The sequence below is a fragment of the Lepidochelys kempii genome, chromosome 10 (genome assembly GCF_965140285.1).
Source record: "Lepidochelys kempii isolate rLepKem1 chromosome 10, rLepKem1.hap1, whole genome shotgun sequence".
In the NCBI taxonomy this organism is placed as follows: Eukaryota; Metazoa; Chordata; order Testudines; family Cheloniidae; genus Lepidochelys; species Lepidochelys kempii.
The window spans coordinates 22,454,764-22,477,834 of NC_136389.1; the positions used below are offsets into that span (position 1 = coordinate 22,454,764).

Here is a 23,071-nt window from a genome sequence, read left to right on the forward strand (position 1 = left end):
GTTAAGGAGATAGTACTAGATTATCATAACAGTCTCTTCTGGTCTTAAAAACTATCCATTTATGTATTATAAAGGACGTCTGTATAGAATTGGCTTGAATTAGATCCAAGTGTCTACAAGAACCCTCTCCACCCCCACAAAAACCCAAACGCTCCTCCCCCAACCTTGTTCTTTCCTTCTTTTCTTTCCCTCAGTGGCAAGTAGTTGACTACACTTTAGAAAAAAGGTCAAATACTCAAAATGTTAAGAAAACATCTCTGAAAATTGACCATTACTATTTTTTCTGACTATGCTTGACGACTACATGCCCATTTGGCAGCTTTAAAATAATCCAAAGGTTTTGCAGTGTTTCAGTAAAAAATCTTAAGAAACAATGATTATACCTAGAAAAACATCTTTATTGTCAATTTGTTTAAGTAACTGTTTCAAATTTTGTATCTTTCATTGGTAACATTCTCATTTTTAAAATTCTCCTATTCTAAGTTTCTTTTTACTTACATTTTTATCCCAACATTGTAGAGAAAAAAATCTTTTTCTGTGATGATGATGATGATGGTTTCTCCTAATGTTTTGCAGTTTCTGCAATGCCTTAGAAATACTGTAAGATAAAAAAAAGAAAAGGAGTACTTGTGGCACCTTAGAGACTAACAAATGGTGCCACAAGTCCTCCTTTTCTTTTTGCGAATACAGACTTACACGGCTGCTACTCTGAAACCTGTAAGATAATAAATTAGCTACCAAACTCCAGTTCTGAAGTCTTTGCAGGCACCTAGTGAGTCAGATATGTAGGAGAAGTAATAGTTCCATGATTAGTTTACAAGGATGTTGTTTTGTACGGGGAGACTTTTCGAACCAGTAAAGTGCCTAAAACCACTATAGCTTATTGCTAAAAACAGCCAAGTCAGCAGGCTGTAAATTTTTTAGGCAATTCAGCAGTCTCAGTTTAACCAAGGCGGGGGTGGGTGGGTGGGTGTGTGTGTGTGTGTGTGTGTGCGCGTGCGCGTGCCAGCCACAGAGAGGGCAGCTTGACCCCGTATCCTTCCTGATAAGAATTGTGTTGAAGTTGCTGATACATGCATCTTAGAAGAGCAGGATGTGCCCCAGGAATGTCTATTGGGGCCTCAAGGCTGCAAACTCTGGAAAAACCCATACCTGGTTAATCGATAATCAGAAGGAACCTCTCACTTGACCATTGAAACTGCTTACTTAACAAATTTGCTTTAAGCTACATGTCATTCTATTACTAATGTATAAATAAGGGGAAAAAGTTTGAGGTAGGGAGACTCTTTAGGACTGGACTCTCCCTCTGGATGCATCTTGTGTTCCCCACTAGCAGACGGGCTGCTGCTGTACCACTCGAGAGCCACACTCAGCTTTGGTAATTATCAAGGGTTGGGAGTGTTTTACTAACCTATTGCAGACATGTGTATAAGTGCTTGAGACTAAGTAAAGTTTAGCTTTAAGTGAAAGCACTCTTGTGTTGTCCTGTTCGTGCCAGCCATCTATCGGTCGGACAGCCGTGTCTCCCGATTTATTTCCTGACACCACCTCGCATAGAGTAAAAGTTACCAAGAGCTTTGGGTTGAAAGAACCCCGGGTTACAGTTTCAATATCTTGAGTTATTGACCTTTTTTCCTCCTCAGTTGTACTTAACTGCTTGTTACTTTAAGGAGCATTAGTTTGCATTTTCCATGTATTCCTAAACAGGTTTCTGCTCCTCCTCATTGTTCTGCATTTACAATGTACACTTGAGACTAAGACCATCAGAGTATGTTGGCATGTACTGCCTTCCTACTACTTTTTTTTTTAAGAATCATAAGCAGAAACGTTGGAAATCACACATTAGCACAGTGTTCAATTTAAACTATAGCCAAAGAGCTTTGACTGTCATGCACTTCAAAGAGTTGGCAAACCATCATGCAGTATTCTTCCAAGCTCTGATTAATTTCCATACTGGTGAATCATGACCATCAAAAGCCATTCTGTGAAAAAAAATTCTGCAGGAACTGGCTCTGTCTTAAGAATTTCAATCAAGCACATTAATAAAAATAGAGCCACATAAGTACAGCCAAACTGTGCTTCAGCAAGATCTAAAGTTGGCCCAATTTTTTCTGCCTGAGACCCTAGCCATAGGGCTGGTATTTTCACCATACAAGTTGCTTGCTATGATGCACCTGCTAGAATGGAGATGTTAATTCCAGGTACTGGTTTGTAGTGGGGTGTTACCCACTCCAGCCCTGACAGGGTTGGAACAAGCCCTTGGAGAGGGCTGGAGGGTTAGGAGAACAGCCCAGGCTGAGTGGGAAGCAGACTCAGTTGGGGCCACGCCACAGTTAGGGCTCAGCTGGCCCTTATAAGTGGGCAGGGAGCCAGAAGCAAACAGACTCTCTCTCTCTAGCTCTGAGAGGGAGGGACCTGGTTGCAGAGACCTGAATAGAGGACCCAGTTTGGAGCAGGGCTGGGGAGCTCTGGCCTAGGAAAGCCCCAGGCTGCAGGCCTGGGAAGGTTTATTAGGTATGGGGATTGCAGAGGCAGCCATAGATAGGCAGAGGCAGCAAGTCCAAACCCCTTCACCTGTGATGAGTGGCTGATATGCTGCAGTCTGCCCAGGGAGTATGGTTAAGGCTGAGGTGAAGGTTAAGGCTGAGGTTAAGAAGCCAAGGCTGAGGTGAAGTGGAGATAGTGGGTTGGGGGTTCCCCAGGAAGGGAAGACCCAGAGGCAGAGTATAGGGTTACTGCCAGAGGGGCAGCACCCCAGACAAAGGGGCACCGGGGTCTGTGAGAGACAGGGGGGCCAGAGCTGTGGTGGCCTGCAGAGGGTGCTCCAGCAGCTGGTGAGCTAATTCCCAAGGATGACCAACAGGAGGTGCTGCAGGGGTGAGTCTGCTCCTTTACAAGGTTTAACTAATTTCTGTCTCATTACCAAACTTTAACGCACAAGCCTCTTTAACTCTTGTTACCATTTCCTCTCAGTGCATTCCTCCTTCACTGAATTTTAAACTGTCTCAAAAAACTCATGACAGAGCAAACTTACAAAAACCCTGCCATTGAGCTTGTAGAAAATGCAACTGCATGCAAGTGGCAGAATTCAAAGCTAATGAAAAAACTGTTAATATCTACAGTGAGATCACTTTATCACAATTGCTTTCTGAGTAAAATCTCCGTTCTCCATGTGACGGGCAATCCCAAGGCCAGACTGCTGAGAGTGCTTCAGATAGAAAGAGAGGGGAAATGGGAGGAAGGGAACATGGATCAAGAACCTATAAAAACTGTTATATGGCTAGCAAACTTATCATCTTTAACAAGATCTGTGACTGCCTGTAGACCAAAGACCTGCTTGATGACAGCCATTAACACCTTCCAGAATAATGACAGGTTTCAGAGGAACAGCCGTGTTAGTCTGTATTCGCAAAAAGAAAAGGAGGACTTGTGGCACCTTAGAGACTAACCAATTTATTTGAGCATGAGCTTTCGTGAGCTACAGCTCACTTCATCAGATGTTTACCGTGGAAACTGCAGCAGACTTTATATACACACAGAAATCATGAAACAATACCTCCTCCCACCCCACTGTCCTGCTGGTAATAGCTTATCTAAAGTGATCAACAGGTGGGCCATTTCCAGCACAAATCCAGGTTTTCTCACCCTCCACCCCCCCCCACAAATTCACTCTCCTGCTGGTGCTAGCCCATCCAAAGTGACAACTCTTTACATAATCAAGTCGGGCTATTTCCTGCATAGATCAAGGTTTTCTCACATCCCCCCCACCCCCATACACACACAAACTCACTCTCCTGCTGGTAATAGCTCATCTAAACTGACCATTCTCCAGGTTTAAATCCAAGTTAAACCAGAACATCTGGGGGGGGGGGTAGGAAAAAACAAGAGGAAACAGGCTACCTTGCATAATGACTTAGCCACTCCCAGAGACTGCAAGGTAGCCTGTTTCCTCTTGTTTTTTCCTACCCCCCCCCCCAGATGTTCTGGTTTAACTTGGATTTAAACCTGGAGAATGGTCAGTTTAGATGAGCTATTACCAGCAGGAGAGTGAGTTTGTGTGTGTATGGGGGTGGGGGGGATGTGAGAAAACCTTGATCTATGCAGGAAATAGCCCGACTTGATTATGTAAAGAGTTGTCACTTTGGATGGGCTAGCACCAGCAGGAGAGTGAATTTGTGGGGGGGGGGGGGGTGGAGGGTGAGAAAACCTGGATTTGTGCTGGAAATGGCCCACCTGTTGATCACTTTAGATAAGCTATTACCAGCAGGACAGTGGGGTGGGAGGAGGTATTGTTTCATGATTTCTGTGTGTATATAAAGTCTGCTGCAGTTTCCACGGTAAACATCTGATGAAGTGAGCTGTAGCTCACGAAAGCTCATGCTCAAATAAATTGGTTAGTCTCTAAGGTGCCACAAGTCCTCCTTTTCTTTTTCCAGAATAATGTAACTTTCTTTTAGTTTAGGATTTTTGTAGGCAATTTTGAGGTGTGGTTTTTGTTTTGTTTTTTAATAAATAAAAAACCCAAACCAAATTCTATTATGTGCAACTGTAACAACCCCTCACGCCCCAGGTCATGCCTCATGAGCAGGATTTCAACCTTGAACCTTCAGGAATGCATCACAGAATTCTACCACTTGAGCTACAGAACATTAGCTGGCAGCAGGAGAAAGCAGTTATCCTGGGGTGGCGTGGGAGGAAATGGCTTACTAGGTCCAGAGGGTGGGTCAGGGGACAGCAGGACTTGAAAAACCTCAGGAGTACCATATGGTGCCCGCAGAGAAGCAGATGGGTTGGTGGAGCCAAATACTGGGTCAAGAAAGGTTAGTCTACCATCCAGACCCCACTACCGCTCCTCCAAAAGTTCACAGGTGTTTACAGTGCAGTAACTGCTGCTGCTTTAGTGGTGGTGTGGGCCCTGGTAAGTGTTCCTTGTTAAGATCTGCAAAAACAGGACCACATTTGTAGTGCACACCACCATACTTTATTGGTCCTACAAAACACAGGAATTATGCCATATTTTTCTTGTGTGCAATCGACTACCACCTCATCTATTAATTATGTATGAAGAGCTCTCTCTCCTGTATAAAGCACTCCTGTGACAATTTCAGGGCTTTTCTACATGAACATTCAGTTCACAGCAATCTACCCCACAATAGCCTACCCCAGACTAATTGTCTCCATAGACACTGTTGACACACATTAGGAGTTCGTTAATGAATTTTGATCTAGTTCTCTTTGAAACAAGATTAGATCAAAGCTCGTTAAACTGTTAATGTACTTCAGCAGGATCTACACAGGCAGTCTGCTGCAGGCTAGTATGGAGTATATTCACGCCCCCTGCTTTCCATGAACTAAATGTTTGTGTGATGAGACCTCAGATTTTTTTTATTTATTTTTTCTTGTTTTTTTTAGAAAATCATGTAATTATTACTTTGGCATACATTTTCCTAAAGCATGGAAATGGAAGGAAAATGGTGATTTTTTTCTGAGCAGTTTAATCTCAGAAAAATCTAAATGGAATTTCGTGGGGCAAAGAAAAGGTATTTCGTTAGCCCAAGGGCTTTCACCCTGCCAAATTTCAAATGCCAGTTACAAACAATAGAAGCATTCGAGCTTTTAAAAAAAAAATCACAAGAATCCTTTATAATAGTAAGTATACGGGTTGTTAGCTCCTCCTATAATAAAGGAATGAGCCCAGTGGTAAGCCTGGAACTCACTTTGGCACTGGACAAGCACATAAAGATGCCAGCTAAGAGCAATGTGCACATTATAATGGCAGTCTGAGGAAACAAAGAGTGATAGTATTTGGCATCTCTATGGGAGCTATCAGTGTCCCTTCCTTGCCCCTGAGTGGAATGAGCTATCAAAGGACTAAACTTAAGAACCACTGCAGAACTAATAAGAATAAAAACTTGCAGCAGGTGGTACCTCGTACATTTAATTCCAGCCAGAATAACCTCTTCCCCAGGATTCCCGGTTGGGCAAAAGCACTGAGTCTCCAAGTGACTCTAGTGTGATGGGGAAGGGAAAGTGAGAGCAAAGCAGCTCAGGCTCAAACACTGCTCCTGCTACAGAGGAGGATTATTAAAATTAGATCCAGTAGACATAGACAATTCTTTCTTGGTGTAGAACAACTGTAGGTGATCCCTAAAAATCTGACTAGCTAGCCATTTCAACATAGAACATCTGCATTCCATGGAGAGAGACTATAGTGCTGATCCTCTGCAGAACATAAGATCGGCCATACTGGGTCAGACCAAAGGTCATCTAGTATGGTATCCTATCTTCCAACAGGTTTCAGAGTGGTAGCTGTGTTAGTCTGTATCAGCAAAAAACCCGAGGAGTACTTGTGGCACCCTAGACCAACAAATTTATTTGGGCATAAGCTTTTGTGGGCTAAAAACCCTTCATTGGACAGTGGCCAATGCCAGGTGCCCCAGAGGGAATGAACAGAACAGGTAATCATCAAGTGAACTATCCCCTGTCACCCATTCCCAGCTTCTAGCAAACAGGCTAGGGACGCCATTCCTACCTGTCCTGGCTAATAGCCATTGATGGGCCTATCCTGCATGAATTTATCTAGTTCTTTCTTGAACCCTGTTATAGTCTTGGCCTTCACAACATTGTCTGGCAAAGAGTTCCACAGGTTGACTGTGCATTGAATGAAGAAATACTTTCTTTTGTTTGTTTTAAATCTGCTGCCTACTGATTTCATTTGGTGATCCCTAGCTCTTGTGTTATGAGAAGGAGTAAATAACATTTCCTTATTAATTTCTCCACACCAGTCATGATTTTTACAGACCTCTATCATATCACCCTTCCCCCCCACAACTGCGACGTCTCTTTTCCAAGCTGAAAAGTCCCAGTCTTAATAATCTCTCTTCATATGGAAGCTGTTCCATACCCCTAATCATTTTTGCTGCCCTTTTCTGTACCTTTATAATTTCAATACATCTTTTTTGAGATGGGGCGACCACATCTGCATGCAGTATTCAAGATCTGGGCATACCATGGATTTATATAGAGGCAATCTGATATTTTCCATCTTATCTATCCCTTTCTTAATTATTCCCAGCAGTGTTAGATTTTTTTGACTGCCATTGCACATTGAGTGGATGTTTTCAGAGAACTATTCACATTGACTCCAAGATCTTTCTTGAGTGGTAACAGATAATTTAGACCGTATCATTTTATATGTATAGTTGAAACCTGTCATAATCCCAGAGTAGCAGCCATGTTAGTCTGTATCTGCAAAAAGAATGTATCCCAGTCTTTATGCAACAAATTTTTGGGTGGCTTATGCTGGGCATACAACACGTGCCTGAGCCTGCACACATGCTTTAGCAACTTTACACTTGGCCCTTAGCAGTCAATGCACTGAAGAGGCCTGTTTGCACAACCAGGTCTTCAAGGTGGGTAGAATCCGTTTGCATTGCAGGGCTATTCTGGTGAGCAATTGAACTCCCATGAAAGGGATTTTAAAGTTTCCTCTCATGGCTCTCAACTAGCCGAGGCGCCTCTATGCAGAACTGGAAAGATGGGTAGAGAATGATTAAATTAGGCTTGAATAAAGACTGGGAATGGATGTGTCATTACACAAAGTAAAACTATTTCCCCATGTTTGTTTGTTCCCCCCTACTGTTCCTCACACGTTCTTGTCAACTGCTGGAAATGCCCATCTTGATTATCACTACAAAAGGTTTTTTCTCTCCTGCTGGTAATAGCTCACCTTACCTGATCGCTCTCGTTGCAGTGTGTAACACACCCATTGTTTCATGTTCTGTGTATATAAAATCTTCCTACTCTATTTTCCACTGCATGCATCTGATGAAGTGGGCTGTAGCCCATGAAAGCTTATGCTCAAATTTGTTAGTCGCTAAGGTGCCACGAGTACTCCTGTTCTTTTAGTTGGGATTATGTTTTCCAATGTGCATTACTTTGCACTTATCAACATTGAATTTCATCTGCCATTTTGTCACCCAGTTTTGTGAGATCCCTTTGTAACTCTTCACAGTCGGCTTTGGACTTAACTATCTTGAGTAGTTTTGTATCTGCAAATGTTTCCACCTCACCATTTACCCCTTTTTTCCAGATCACTTATGAATATGTAGAGTAGTACTGGTCCCAGTACAGACCCCTGGGGGACACCACTATTTACATGTCTTCATTTTGAAAACTGATAATTTGTTCCTACCCTTTGTTTCCTGTCTTTTAACCAGTTACTGATCCATGAGAGGATCTTCCCTCTTATCCCATGACAGCTAACTTTGCTTAAGAGCCTTTGCTGATGGACCTTGTCGAAGACTTTCTGAAAAACTAAGTATGCTGTATCCACTGGATTCCCCCTTGTCCACATGCTTGTTGACCCCCTGAAAAAATTTTAGTAGATTGGTAAGGCATGATTTCCCTTTACAAAAAACATGTTGACTCTATCCCAACAAATCATGTTCATCCATGTCTGACAATTCTGTTCTTTACTATAGTTTCAACCAGTTTGCACAGTACTGAAGTCAGGCTTACCGCCCTGTAATTGCCAGGATCACCTCTGGAGCCCTTTTTAAAAATTAGTGTCATATTAGCTATCCTCCAGTCATAGAATCCTAGAACAGCTGGGTTGGAAGGGACCTCAGGAGGTCATCTAGTCCAACCCCCTGCTCAAAGCAGGACCAATCCCCAACTAAGTCAACCCAGCCAGGGTTTTGTCAAGCCTGACCTTAAAAACCTCAAAGGAAGGAGATTCCTCCACCTCTGTAGGTAACGCATTCCAGTGCTTCTCCACCCTCCTGGTGAAAGTTTTTCCTAATATCCAACCTAAACCTCCCCCACTGCAACTTGAGAGCATTACTCAGTCATTTGGTACAGAAATGGATTTAAACGATAGTATTCACCCAAGAGTTCTGAAACCTATCTGGTCCTGGTGACTTATTACTGTTTAATTTATCAATTTGTTTCAAAACCTCTTCTAATGACACCAACTCAATCTGAAACAGTTCCTCAGATTTGTCACCTAAAAAGAGTGGCTCAGGTGTGGGAATCTCCCTCACATCCTCAGCCAGGAAGACCGATGCAAACAATTCATTTAGTTTCTCTGTAGTGGTCTTATCGTCCTTGAGTGCTCCTTTAGCATCTTATCCAGTGGCCCCACTGGTTGTTTAGCAGGCTCCTCGCTTCTGATGTACTTAAAAAAACAAAAACAAAAAAACCCCTGCTTTTACTTTTTGAGTCTTTGGCTAGCTCTTCTTCAAATTCTTTTTTGGCCTTCCTAATTATATTTTTACACCTCATTTGCCAGAGCATACCAAATGCCATTTGCTTTAGTCAGGGAGAATTAGGAGTGGGAATCCAATTAACAATTATATTTACAACTTAACCGGGACTTCATTGTACTTGCTGCCTTAATCCTCTTTTGTGCGCGCGCGCACACACACAGATTTAATGCCTTCATTGACTTTAACATACAGTTCTATAAACATGAATCCAGTGACCTTGCAAACTTTGAAGTAATGTAAGCAAACTTTTATATTAAACACATTCATACTAAGCAAAGCCCTTTTAAGACCAGCAAACCATAGAGCCTTTATCTCACCTCCTTACAAAATGATTACAGCTTTCCAAAGTAAAGTGTAAGAATTTTACAGCAATTAAAATCACGAACTCAAATTAAATCAAGATGAATGCTGAAAGCAATAAATACATATTTGAGCTTAAATATCAATGTATTTATATGAATATAATTGTTCACATTGCTTATAACTTTCATTTCACACACACAAAAAATCACAATACGTAAAAAAAAATCAGTTTGTATAAATGTAAGCAAAAACAAGCATTCCTTTATTTACTCTGGAAGTATCAAACCAGTGTTTTGTACTGAGACAAGAAGTATTCTAGCAATAATGAATTTTGAAATGTTGTAGACACCTCAGTGACATATATTGGTCATCACAACGGGACTAAGCCTCTCAATGTTTATCTTTATAAACAAAGGATCACTTTTAGTTGCACGAATGAACAAATGCATCCTGGAAGTATGAACTATATATATTTTTCACACACTCACACTCAAAAACCCCTACATTAAAAGCACATTAATATTGCAAAGTCAATCTCTCAAAGTAGGAAATACAGTACTACAGGTTCCCTCTCTTCTCACATGAAAAAATTTCTATGAAAATCATAAAAAGAAAAGGAGTAATTGTGGCACCTTAGAGACTAACCAATTTATTTGAGCATAAGCTTTCGTGAGCTACAGCCACTTCATCAGATGCATTCAGTGGAAAATACAGTGGGAAGATTTATATACATAGAGAACATGAAACAATGGGTGTTACATTCACACTGCAATGAGAGTGATCACTTAAGGCGAGCTATCACCAGCAGGAGAGCGGGGGGAGGGGGAGCCTTTTGTAGTGATAATCAAAGTGGGCCATTTCCAGCAGTTGACAAGAACATCAGAGGAACAGTGAGGGGGTTGAGGGGGGGCAATAAACATGGGGAAATAGTTTTACTTTTCCTCTGATGTTCTTGTCAACTGCTGGAAATAGCCCACTTTGATTATCACAACAAAAGGCGGCACCCCCCCACACACACACACAGTCCCCCAGCTCTCCTGCTGGTGATAGCTTGCCTTAAGTAATCACTCTCATTGCAGTGTGTATGGTAACACCCATTGTTTCATGTTCTCTATAAATCTTCCCACTGTATTTTCCACTGAATGCATCTGATGAAGTGAGCTGTAGCTCACGAAAGCTTATGCTCAAATAAATTGGATAGTCTCTAAGGTGCCACGAGTACTCCTTTTCTTTTTGCAAATACAGAGTAACACGGCTGTTACTTTGAAACCTATGGAAATCATGTGGTTCCAGCTCCTATCACTTTCTTGTGGGAGATACAAATACTATATTCAAACAGACTATGATTCTGAGAGACTTCCCCTTCTTTTGCATTCAGCCAGCTGAATGCAATTGTGCTTTTGTGGTACTGTACCAAATGTCCCTTTTTAATATAAATAAATCTGAAGGATTGCTATGAGGCCTTTGTAAGATTACATGTGATGCATTTTACCTTTTTCAGTAGTAATTGTATCCATATTAATTAAAACACTACAGTACAAAAACTGGGTAAAGATTAAAATCTTGAGCCTTTTCAGTGGTGGAATCCACATACAATTATGTTAAGGAGTCTAGTGGCTGAATGAAAGGCAGCATAAAAGGGAAGTTAATTACCTTATTGTCACAGGAATTCTTTGAGATATGTGGTTCCTATCTGTATTCCACTGTGGGCATGTGTGCATTTCATGAGACTGGAGAATTCTTGCAGGCAATGTTCTTTGGTTCATGCCGGTGCTCCTGCTCTCCTCATACTCTGCACCATGGGGATAAAAGGAGAGGTGGACTGATGACCTCTTTGGTTCCTTCTCTGCCATGAATCTTGCCAAGAGAGGAAGGAGGGCAGGTAGTAGAATACAGATAGGGACAACAAATCTTGAAGAACTTCAGTTACAATAAAATAATTAACTTCCCGTTCCTCTTCAAGTGCTGGTCCCAGTGTGTATTTCACTTAGGGTGACTGAGAGGAGGAGAGTGAGAGCATGCACGTGGTACAGCTACTCATACAACTGCTGCCCCACAGGACACATTTGTGGAGGAGTCCTGGACCCAGGCATAATGTCTTGAGAATGTGTGGATAGAACTCCAAGTAGCTGCCCTGCAAATGTCAAGGTATGGGCACCTGTTGGAGTGATGCCACTGTGGCTGTTTGTGGCCTCGTTGAATGAGCCCTTACCCTGTCTGGAGGAGGGAGATCTGTCAATCGATAACAGAGCAGGATACAGCCAGAGATCCTCTTAAGAGATCCTCTGAGATGAAATAGCTAGACCTTGGACTTTTTCTGCTACAGCAACAAACAGTCTAGGTGATTTTCTGATTGATCTAGTTCTTTGCAGGTGAAATGCTAATGTTTGTTGCATGTCGAGGGGAAAATACAGGTAAGTGAATTGACTGTTTATGTGAAAATCTGAAATTATCTTAGGAGTGATTTTTGGATGTAGTCGTAAGTGAGACTGTTGTTATGGAATACTGTATATGGTGGATCAGCCATTCATTAGAGCCCCAAATTTGCCAGCCCACCTGGCCAAGGTGATGGCACCAAAGGCAACCTTCACTGACCGGAGGGATACAGATCATTGGAGCCAGAGGTTCAAAGGGTGGCTTAGTGAGTACCAAAGCATTAGGTTAAGATCCCAGTCCAATCTTGGTTTCCTTAACCATAGAAAGGTTCTCATCAGACCTCTCAAGAATCTGGCCATCACTGGGTGAGTAAAGCTAGAGTAACTGTCTGATGGTAGGTGGCACGTGCTGACTGCTACTAGATGAACCCTAGAGAGCTAAGGGAAAGACTGTCATCTTGAAACTAAGACAGTCTTAAATAGTGGAAATATCCAGTATTTCTGGAGATATGATTTTGCTGGGCCTAGAGAGAGAAATGTTTTTACTTACATAGCTAACTTTCTGCTGTACTCCATTCTGCTATCATTAAGAATGGATGCACAGCTTCAGACTAGGAATGATCTAGATTTGATGACCATCCAACTACCAAGTCATGAGATGAAGTGCATCCAGGTTGGGATGCCTGACTCTACCACTCTCCTGGGTCAAGAGATCCAGGAAGGACTGAATGCTTATAAATGGGTGGGACAATATCTGCAGGAGACTAGGAAACCAGAATTATTTGGGCCATTTAAGGGTGACTTGAGCCCTGTCCAGTTGCATCTTCTGTAGACCATGAGATAGTACAGGGATGGGAGAGAAGGCTTAGTTGAAATTATCTTACAAATGCAGTAGAAAAGCATCACTGACTGCTTTCCTTGAGCAACCCTGGAAAAATAGCTTTCATTTCCTGTTTGCCTGTGTGGCAAACCGGTCCCAAATGAGGTTTTCCCACTGAGTGAAAATGTTGCTCACCAATTAATTGGATAGCCTTCTGAGGCAGTCTGCCAGCGAATTTTGTATTCCTGGAAGGTACACTTGCCAATAGAGTGATATGGTTTTTGATACACCAGTTGCATAAGGTGACTGCTTTTATACACAGGAGAATGTGTCTCACTCTTCTCTGCTTGTTTAGAATACAGTTATGTTGTTTGACATTGAGTACATGATGAGACTGGATGAATAATAGAAATGTTTTGCAATTCTTTCGGACTGCCCAAAGTTCCGAAGATTTACATGCATTCTTGTTTCTCAGGGCATCCAAGTGCTCAATGCCATGTGACTGTCCATGTGGGCTCCCCAGCCTATCAGAGGGATCTGTAATTATCATCTTGTCATGGGTGGGGGACAGGAACGAACACTCATACACACTTGTCCAGAATCTTTCCACCACGTTAGTGAGACCCTTTTACTGGTGGGAACTGTCACTCTAGTGTTTATGCTGTGCTTACTTGGTTTGGAGCCAAGCCTGCAGGCAATGGAGGTGAAGCCTGGTGAACAGTGTGATGTAAGTACATGACACCATGTGCCCCAGGAGAGAGGCAAATCTGAACCAATATTTGAAGGTTATGCACAACCTGGTGTATATATCAGGCTGCATATGGTGTGAAATCAATCCACTAGGAGATAAGCCCTCAATCAGACTGAGTTTAGAGTTGCTCCTATCAATTCTGTAGTCTGCATTGGGGTCAGGACAACAAACTTTTCCATGTTCAGACAGACTCCTAGGGATGACAGAAGATGAAGCAATAATGAGGTTGATGAAAAGGCTTCTAAGCTTGTTCTGCCACTGAGTGCCTAAACGGGAAGATGGTGAAGCCACTCCCTTTGAACTGTGCAACTCCTACTTGAAACACTACGGTGAAGACCCTGGGTGCTGTTGCTAGACTGAATGGAAGCACCCTGTATTGACAGTGGTCAGGACCCACCATGAATCTGAGGAATTTTCTGTGGGCATAATGAATGTTCATGTTAAAGTATACATCTTTCATATTGAGGGCTGTGAACTATGTCCCCTTTTCCAAAGACAGTATTATTGATGCCAGGGTAACCATATGGAATTTTAGTTTGCTAATAAAAAATGTTGTCATTGCATGTAAAGAATGGGTCTCTACTCTCTCTTCCTTTTTGGGAACTAGGAAATATTTAGAATAGAACCCTACCACTCCCAGCTGCAGGAGAAGATTACCTCCTGGAAGAGGATCACCTCATGACAATTGTTCCTGAAGAGAGTCAGTGAAGGGGACTTTACAGAGAGTGGGGAAAGAAACTTGATGGTATAGCTAGAATAGATGAGATCCAGCACTTCAGTTGTGGGACAAGAGTGCTAGACAGCCACCAAAGGATGTGTGAGAACTGCATGAAAATGGCATCAACAGTGGTTAGCAACTCCTGGGCATCCCATCAAAAATGTCTTTTGGCATGGGTTAGGTTGGGTTGATGTGGAAAGTGCAGGGTATTGTGAATCTTGCACCTTCTCCCTTTTATGAAGGAGGTTCATAAGATTGCTGGTGGTAAAAATGGTTGAGCCATAGGCGTTGGTTTGTAGGAATATTTGTGGTATTTTCTCTTTGGTGCTGGTGTATGTATACCTAGGAAGCAGAGGGTTGCTCTGGAGTCCTTTAGTGAAAACAAAGTCTCATCTATCTTTTTGCTGAAAAGGTTGGCCTTATTGAAGGACAAGTCCTTCACAATGTTCTAGAAATCCTGGATAAAACCCAGTGTTTCCCATGATTCCCGTCGCATGACAATGGCAGTTGTCATTGACCTTGATGTGGTGTCAGCTGCATCAACCACAGATTGCAGTGAAGTTCTGGCCCACCAGCTTGTCTTCATCAGTAAGGACCTGATACTGAGCTTGGTTCTGCTGAAGTAATTTATCCTTAATCTAGGAATTTTGAATCCTTCACAAAAATCACACTTAGCCAACAATGCTTGATAGTTCAGTATTCTAGACTGGAGGCTAGAGGAAGTAAACCTCCTCATCAAAGAGGGTGGCTGCCTGGATCTTTCTGTGGCAGCCTGAACAACTAGGGAGTTTGGTTCAGTAAAGTGGTACTCTGCTTCCTTTGCCAGAGCAAAGTAATGCTTCTTAGCCCTCATGGTGGTAGGAACATATGTTGCCAGTGTATGCCATATAGTTCTTGCCGGTTCATTCACTAGGAGTGTTATCTGGCTGGAGCCTGTGGGTTGCAGGGTGTCTAGGGGCTTGTGTTTTGTGTCCTGAACCTCCTCTACAGAGATTTGGAGCTTCACCTGCACCATGCATAGCAGCTCTTGGAATTGCTTGTGATCATCCAGAGGGGATGGCAAAGCTGGAGTGACTGCCTCATCAGGAGATGAGGTTACCCTTGTTGGTACTGTTGAAACTCTTAGGTCCATCTCATAGTCTTCCTCTTCTATATGGTCAAGAGGAAGCTTTAGTTGCTTTCTTGGATGGGAGGTGATATGACTCCTATTAGATAGCGCAGACCCTGCAAATCAGGTGTATGGGTACCATGAATAGTACGAACAGGAGTGATTGCAGCTGGGTTGTGGAGGTCCCCAAGACATGGGGAACCATTGGTTCTGAGGGGGGTTTCCTAATTTGGATGGAGGCTGGTACCAAGAAGCTCTTGATCTCCTGTCTGAACTATCTCCCACAGAGAAGGCAATGACAGTTCCTCTGGTATGTCTGCTTCCCCCAATGATGAGAAGGCCAGATCCAGGTGAATTGGTGGAGCTGTTGGTTCCATCAAAGGAAAGACCAGACAGCTAATTGGGCTGGAGGATAGATCTCTCCCTTAGCGCATATCTTCTGTTGAGGTCAAAATCTCCCTGGTAAGTGACAGTCCTGACAGCAGGAGAAATTGCAGATCCAGGAGAACACAGATGTCCACCAAAGAGGCGTATCTCTCCACTCTTCTTGGATTGTGTAGGGTTCTGTCTTCCTGTACAGATAAAACTTGTATATAAAGGCTCTGGGTTGACTGACCCATATGGGTCTGTCAAGACAGTACCACCAGTGGTTAAGGTTCCTGACCTGGACAATATCCCTGGCGGTGTTTTTTGCTGGTGCAGAGCCTGGTACTTACAGATCCTTGCTCACATGTCTTTTTATCATGGGCCTTGGATTTAGGAAGTTCTAAGTCTTTGGGAGCTGGGTACAAAGATTTGCCCAACCTGGATGGAGTCGGAGAAATCCATCCTCTTAGGAGTGGACTTAGAGGGGGATTTGCTCTTGTGCTTATGAGAGCATTCCCTGCTCTTCTGATGAAACTCTGACAGTGGGTCCATAATCATAATCTCTGTCGCTCCTGAGTCAGGCCTCATGCTAGAAGGTGCGCTCCTTTATGATGATGCCTGATAGTTAGACCCAGTCTGGGTCTGACTGGGACCTCAGTCTTTTCCCTGGAGGTGCTTTTTTAAGCTGGAATTCCTGTGCCTTTTGGGTCTGGCTAGAGAAGGAGTGACAAATACTGCACCTCGGAGATATATGTACTTCTCCAAGATGGTACAGGCAGTGCTGAGGTGTCACTGCTGACTGAGAGAGTGCAGAGGCAGGAGAGGTAGTTTTTAAGACCCAGTACTGTACTGGGAGCCAGAAGGGGATTCCCTGGGTGGGGAACATAACTACTAACTAGTTTAATAAAACTAACACTAAAGACAAAACTAACAAATTTTGAAATATTTACAGATTTGAAAACCAGAAGGCTGAAGAGAAAAGGAGAAGCTTTGGACACTGGAGGTTCCAACTTAGGTCATGCAGCAGTAAGGAGGAACTGAAAAGGTGGTCTGTTCACTCTACCCCTCATACCTTTGGTACAAAGCATGAGGAGAGTACCAGCTCAGGCACAGACCACTGGACCATACTTTCAAGAGTTCTGTGGTCTCAGGCACACAGAGCACCTGTGTATCCACAGTGGAATACAGACCGGGACCAGCACTCAAAGAAGAATGTAGTGTATTCTGGATAACTTGTTTGAAATAGGAGGGTTTCCAATGCATTCAGAAACATGAACTGGCTTTCTTTGTACTAGAAGTTTCAAAAATTTGAGCTTAAAAAAAGTTGGTTTGGATGGTTTATGAGCTGGATTGTTTATGAGAATAAAATTGATTAGGTCAATATTTCAGGAAGCTATGAATGGGCCCCTAAATTAGCAGATATCTAAAATGATTGTAGGGACATCAAGAGTAACTATCATTTAACAAAACTCCTTGATTAGTTACCATCACTAGGCACAAAGGGTAAAGTAAATTACATATCTGAGGCAGGCTCAGCTGGGCTGACACATTATGGCTTTCACAGCTGGGGAAATGCCTTTTACAGACTGGTCTGACAAAAGTAACTGCAACAGCAATAATGTAAATAGGGGACACATTTAGGTTTCTTTAGTCTCACCGCCCACACAACAATAAATTCCTTTTGACAAACCTGTCTGCTTTCAGGTGGCCAGACACTGACTTGCAGTTGTGAGTACATTACTGGCAGATTGGCACCTGTTCTACTACAGCTTCCCGCTGGGACATATACTTCATCAGGGATTAAGCCAGCTGGGCTTCTGGAATGTTATACACAGGTTTTTGCCACACAAGTAATGATTTCAGGACTTCAGGTTTATCTCCTAGAATATATAAAGAGGCATATAGACTGTTTATAACCATTTTTTTCCCCTACACATATATGATGGCTTTGCATTTTGATACAGTATGAGGGGAAAAAAGGTTGCACTGACTTATCTCAGAACTAAAGATCTGCACATGTGGATACTGTCACTGAACTCAACTGGTGAGGAGGTGTGTTTGTTTCTTGTATTCATTATGATCCCTCTCTAGATCTAAAATAACTAGGGATGCTTAGGTCTCAGAGTTCTACGCAGGAGAATAAAAAAAAGTAAACCACCACCTTCTTTGAGGAAAAAGTACACTATGGAGAAGAAATGGATGCAGCCACTCGTGCTGACTTTTCAAAATGCTGGGGGGTGCTTGACCCCTGGCTCTGCTTCAGGCCACACCCCCGCCCCACCCCTTCCCCCAAGGCCCCACTGTGCCCTGCCTCTTCCCAACCAGTTTTGCCCCCTCCGCAGAGCTTGCCTCAGCCTCACTCCTCCCCCAGAGCCTCCTGAATGCTATGAAACAGCTGATTGCACTGGGCAGGAAGCACAGGGAGGGAGAGAGAGGTGCTGATCTGTGGGGCCCACTGGCAAGTGGGAGGCACCGGGGGGAAGCTGATAGGGGTGCTGCCAGTGGGAGCTCAGCAACCATCATTTTTCCCCCATGGGTGCTCCAGCCCTGGGGCACCCACTAAGTCGATGCCTATGAATGCTGCAGATACACTAATGATAGAGAGGATGTGAGGTGAATTCATTTGTAAACAGACAAGTGTCTTATCTTCCTGGGTTGCAAATCAAACGGTCAGTGACCAGAGCAGGGCTGTCCTTAAGGCATGGCAAGCAGGGCAATTGCCTGAGGCCTAACACCACAGAGGGCCACACAAAACTAAATTGCATGCTTCAGCCCCAACTCACCTCAGTGGGCCACCCAGCATGTGGGTCAGTGTCAACACCTCCACAACCAGCGCTGGCTCCGCCCCATTGCACATGCCTTCCATGGGGGCCTGCTCCTTAGTTTCTGCCCTGGGCCCTAGTGAGGCTAACGCCAGCCCTAGACCAGATGCATCATTCAAAGACATTTTGTTGAGAGCAGGCCACATTTACAAGACTGTGTGCGTTTCTAAAGTGTGACCACTTATGCCCTTCTTTGATTTGCATGTAGACTATCAAACTCTCATTGGAGCAGGCCCAGGATCCATTCTCATTTCAATCAGTGAATCCCTAATTTACACACAGTCCCATAAATTTTGTTCATGTTGATGACATATTTGCCTTGTTCCTATCCATTATGGGATTTGTTTTCCCAAGGGTGTATTTAATTCTATATTAGTGGTTCCTGTCTTGAGTATTTATAAGTATCTGGAAACCATCAGCTCTTTCTGCAACTTATCTGGAATCCTCTTCCTTTACACAATAATAAAGTAGGGCAGTAATAAAGATGGGTAAACCAAAAGGGAACTGAAAAGATTATGGCACTGATTTTAAAATTGTGGACTATGAAGGGAACAAATGTACACTGTCCGGTGGGCAGGACTCTGTGCTATCTGTAACATTAAGGTATCTGCCTACTGAATTCAGAATTCTGACAGTCAACTCCGCTGATTGACAAATTTAATTCTGAGTACAGTTTTTAAAGGATGATACTGCCTTTACAATTAATAGCCACTGAAGTCCCTACTGTAGTCTACCAGTTTCTCAGAATGTTGATTAGAGATGACAAGCTAGTTTTAAGGGTTATGAAAATCCATGTTGGACCTGAAGTCTAACAAAGTTCATTATCGTAAATATCAGACACACATCATTAACCAAGTAATGACACATTTTTTGTTGTAACACTAGACTGCTAACAGAAGAAAGGGAAGAAGAAGATGGTTAGTATATGATCTCAAAAGTCATTTAGTTTAAGTGCAGCTTTCTAGATTATGCTAGGACTAAGTATTTATTGTAATGCTGCCTAGTACAACTGGGATTGAGCCATGAAATTCAGATTTTACAAAACTTGTAAAATTAATGAAGTGTTCAAATTGTGGGATTAGGCCAGGCCCCCCTCTGCTATGTATCAGAATACACTGCATTTTTTTTAAATAAAAAAAATTAAAATATTGGGATTTATATGGCTGAAAGAATTGGCAACAGGGTACAGAAGTTTTCTCACGTAGTTAGTTGTTAGTGGAAATCTGTGGTCACTATCTGTTGGCTATTTGGTGACCTCAGTAAAGTTTCCAAGTCGTGTCAACAGCAAAAAAATCCACAAAACACTAGATCTGGACATCTTAGCCAAGAGACCCAGGATGGCCATGAGAAACCTATGGATGGGAGACTTCAGTATCTAAGGCTGTCGATCTAGTGCTTTTCATAAGCACTGAACTTACACAAAATATGAAAAGATCATTTTAAAGAGTCAGGGAAAATAGAAATATCCTTTCATGATGAGAAACTAGATCCCAAAAGGAAACTAAATTAGTTATAGCTTAATTGTATAGTTATAATTATAGCTTTCAGGTTTGGTTCTGCACTGACTAAAGCTAATAGCAGAAGTCTGATTTCCATAGGACCATGACTGTTCACTTATTTGGTAACTTTTTTTTCATGTGGGAGAAAGGGAGAAGTGGAGAGGAAACAGAAAATAAGTCAGGAACAAAGAAGAAAACCAGAAAAAGATTTACTGAAACAAAATAGGATTTCCAGTTTTACCAAACCACTCCCTCTCCCAGCTTGTCAGTCATCCTATCTGAATAACCTTGTGTTTATCTAACAAAGTTAAAAGCAGACATGGAAACAAACAAGGGCCATTTGGGATTACCAAAATATGGATCCAAATTTTGCAGCTTGGATCAGAATATTGAATTTTCATAAATTTAGATTTAAAAATATGTAACATTTGAAATAACTGAAATATCCAATTTCCCCTAAAGCAGTGGTTCCCAAACTAGGGACGCCGCTTGTGGAGGGAAAGCCCCTGGCGGGACGGTTTGTTTACCTGCCGTGTCAGCAGGTTCGGCTGATTGCAGCTCCCAGTGGCCATGGTTCGCCGCTCCAGGCCAGTGGGGGCTGCAGGAAGCAGCGCAGGCTGAGGGACATGCTGGCTGCTGCTTCCTGCAGCCTCCATTGGCCTGGAGCAGCGAACCACAGTCACTCGGAGCTGCGATCAGCCAAACCTGTGGACGCGGCAGGTAAACCAGCCTGGCCCAGCCCGCCAGGGGCTTTCCCTGAACAAGCGGCGCCCTTAGTTTGGGAACCACTGCTCTAAAGGTAACTAGAAATTCTGGATTTTTCTGTTGTTGCGTTAAAAGTTGAGAGGTGCATGGATTCAGCAGTGACTGCTGTTGTTTCATGACCTATATGTGATGGAGAATGATATACTAAAATCAGGTTATAGGACAAAGGCTCTTCACAAAGAAAGCTGTACGCTGGATTTTGACACTTAACATTTCAATTTTTCCCTGGAATACAGTTATTGTTTGAAGCCAGAAATGCTTTCTCTGTGCCAACCCCACCTCTTGTTGGCTTTGTGCACCATCCAGAATTAAAATACAAGAAAGTTACACCTCATGAATTAATGGGAACAATACACAAAAAGATTGATAAATTTGGTGTGTGTCACACAGTGTTTACTGTGCAAAAAATGATGCAAAAAAAGATGCAAAAAATTTTAAATGAGGGGAAAGAGAAATGCCTGCAGAGCAGCTCTTTAGGGAATAGCAGGCTGTGAGTTCAACAGATTTCCATTTTGATTGCTGCTAGAAGCACTGTGTTTAGTACATACACCCAAAGGGTGCGGGGGAAGGAACAGTTCTGCTTGCAAATTTGGCATAGCTGAGATTGAGAAAAGCAGCAAATCAAAAACAAGTGTGCAAACAAAACAAAAGAATCAAAACCAAAGCTCTAAATAAGTTTCAAGTAGATTGGTTTTGATAAACTAATCTATTTAGAAACAATTTTGTTTAAGCTTGTTGGGAAAAATTGTTCAACTGAAACCCTGTGTAATGATTTCTAATTGTACATATCCAAAACAATTCAAGTTAACACATGAATATAGTAAGCTAGTAAACCTCATGTTACAAATGTGAAACTATTTTGGCAACTGTAGGAGCTTTCATAGTTATAACATTTCAAATAGAGTATTTTCCCAGTAGGTGAAACTGACATCTGTTACAATTATGGGAGAAACCCTCCCCCCCCCCCCCCCCCCCCGCCACTCTCTTTTGTTTATAACCTACAAAGTAAAAAAAAAAGTGTGTGTGTGTGTCTCTTTGTGTTTCAGCCTCCTACGAAGAAATTTTGGACCCATTTCTGACCTAATCTAAAGAGCATAAAAGTCCATTCAAGTAACTGAAATTGAACCTGCTTCCACAGATTTTGAGTTTGTCTCATTATCTCTAATCAGTTTTGTTTCCATACATCTCACCACACACTGTTATTAATTTATGCATTCATTTTAGAATTTGAGGATCTACTTATTTATCAGTTCCAAAGATACTAATTTAATTAGTGTGCAAAATTAACCTTAAGCTTGAATCCTGAATACACTTTGTCAAGTTTGACCAGCATTAGTAAATAACACTAGTTCATCTACATTTTTCTCCCCTATCTACAAAGTTTTCATTTAAGCTGGAGGTGAAACTTTTTTTGCTCTATATGGATTTCTATGAACATTTTGAGATTGCTGTTGACCACTGTCAAGATCAAAGTGTGTTTCTTGGAAATGGGTAGCTAGGAGCAGCTCGTATGGTATTTCCCTACTGGAAGTTAGGATACGCTATTGTATGTGGTTTCTCAGAGAGAAGAAGTGTGCTCTGATCTAGTGGTTCCTTAAAAAAAGTTTGACCCTTTTTGTCAATCAGTCACATCAAGGAATCACTACTTGGGTTGAGAGAACTTTCTAAAAGTCCCATGATACATAGTTGCAAACACTGTTGGGAAGTACAGCATGTGTGGATGTACCAAAATTATCCCAGTGTGGATAATCTGGAGAGTGGAGATCCTAAACTGCATTAGGAAGAAATGTGCTTGAAAATGGTTGTGTGATACCACACAGTTCAAAGCTCCAGTATACACAAGACCTGAGCAGCAACCCAGCATGAACACATCTAAAACACTTGCTGTTTGCCTGAAAAATAACCCAGTGCTCCTGCCAATCACTCTCTCTTCCCCAAACATTCTTTAAAGGAAAACCAACTGTCTTAAATAACTTTCCAAACACAGGTGCACCAGATATCCCTCTGAGGCCAAGCTGCAGCCTTTCTAGTCTGCATCTCATCCCAATTCATCTCCAAATGGTGATTAATCTTATTTTTCAATGCTGAACAAGTAGTGATGGGATTTCATAAATATGCCAGACACCCTACAGTTCAGCTCAGATGCTACCATTACGCTATTGGTACTTATTAGCTACCTCCAACAAAGCCTGTGACATCCTGTCCCCTCCCTGATTAGGGGTTCTCAGGGCTAATAGAGTTTATCATACATACATCTTATGGTGAGTTAAAACAT

General features: G+C 42.4%; 1 long non-coding RNA gene across 1 annotated transcript; it reads left to right on the forward strand.

Annotated features, from left to right (window-relative positions):
* The first annotated feature begins 1,044 nt into the window (after positions 1-1,044).
* Positions 1,045-19,680, forward strand: LOC140918320 (uncharacterized). The gene is made up of 2 exons (XR_012161147.1): positions 1,045-1,378; positions 16,663-19,680. It is a non-coding gene; the product is annotated as an uncharacterized LOC140918320 (long non-coding RNA).
* The last annotated feature ends 3,391 nt before the right edge of the window (positions 19,681-23,071 follow it).